Source organism: Sinocyclocheilus grahami, unplaced genomic scaffold, assembly GCF_001515645.1.
Source record: "Sinocyclocheilus grahami isolate Dianchi unplaced genomic scaffold, SAMN03320097.WGS_v1.1 scaffold149.1, whole genome shotgun sequence".
NCBI lineage: Eukaryota > Metazoa > Chordata > Actinopteri > Cypriniformes > Cyprinidae > Sinocyclocheilus > Sinocyclocheilus grahami.
This window is the reverse complement of record NW_015505328.1, coordinates 2,247,118-2,248,748: the sequence shown is the minus strand read 5'-3', so window position 1 is coordinate 2,248,748 and position 1,631 is coordinate 2,247,118.

The following is a 1,631-nucleotide window of genomic DNA, read 5'->3' as shown; positions in this document are numbered from 1 at the left end:
CCGTCACGTAACATTATGCAGTCAATAACTGCGTCATACTATATAACAATGAGCATAAATCAGTACACGTGATAATATAAACCTTACTCACTCTTATAAGACGCACAAAGCACAATATACACTCGATCTATGGCTGTAGTCAATGCTATTTCTCTTCCCCAGTACCCGTGGCACTGACGAACTGATATCTGCTGCAGCTGATGCAATATGCGATCGCTCCGTGCAGAGTTGCTTCACTTCCGATCTCCCGTGTGTGTCGTACTTTCATAATAAAAGTCCCTGTTCTGGTCGTTGCTACATTGCTCCCAATTCTCTCAATGGCCTTTTGCACAGCCGCCCCCAAATTGCATGCAATTTGCACTTGTAAAACGCTCACACCTCAGTCACTGGAGGGCCTTTCTCATTCTCCTCTGAAATCATTGGAAGAGTGTATGATTCCCTCGCCGGGGTCCAGTTCAGGGGACAGGGTAAGGAGACGACTACTTCGGAGTACTGCTTTCCCTGCCTTAAGGTGCCGTAACTCCTCTGGGAAGCATTCAGCCTGGACTCTCTGGAAGATCGTCATCTCTGCCTGCCGATAGTCTGCTGCTGTTAGGGCCTTATCTCGATCTGCCACCCCATGCCCCTCCTGCGCTACGGCCTCAACCATGGCCCTCCAACAAAGGTATGACTGGCTCAAATGTGTCTCTGGTAGGTCTACTCTCGATACCACTCCGCACGAAACTGACTTCTTGTACTCTGTGACATCCTGATCTGTTACCTCTCCAGGTAAGGATGGCCATTCAGCAGGTCCCTTGAGGAGGAAGGAAGGCCCTTGGCTCCAACGGTTCGGCTCGGCCAACTCTGCCAAGGTCTTCCCTCTTGTCACATCTGCCGGGTTCTGTGTGGAGTCAACATAGCGCCAGGTACATCCTCCTGTAAGCTCTTGGATCTCGGCTACACGAGTACCCACAAAGACTTTAAATCGGCATGACTCCGACTGCAACCAGGTCAACACTGTTGTAGAGTCCCTCCAAAAGATTGTCTGATCTGTCTTCACTGTCAATTCTCTCTTTATTGTCTTTGCTAATTGGGCAGCCGTCAGGGCACCACAGAGCTCAAGGCGGGGTATGGAATGCTGTCGACGGGGCGCTACCCTGGATCTAGCCGCCATGAATGCCAGGTATACTCGACCCTGGTCATCTTCTGTTCTCAGGTAAGAGACGGATCCATAGGCCTTTTCAGAGGCATCACTAAACACGTGGACCTGTCTGGAGGTAACCATCTGGTCGGTATGAGGTGGAGCATAAGGTCGGGGTAATGATATACGTGGCAGCAGGTGCAACTCCGATTCCCACTCCTCCCATGCCTTTCGCAGATCTTGAGGGATGAGTGGGTCATCCCAGTCACGTGGCTTGTCCCACATGCTCTGGACAATCAGTTTGGCGCGAGTTGTGTAGGGTGCGATAAATCCCAGGGGATCATATTGTCGGGCTAGCACCTTGTAAACATTCCTCATCGTGAGTGCTCCATACTCCAAAGGTCGGCTCTTGTAGCCCAAGGTATCTGTCTGCCAGTGCCAGCTGAGGCCAAGGACCGCTTCTAACAGGTCTGGTTCTTCGTGTGAAAGCCATCGTTCCATGCTATCAGAT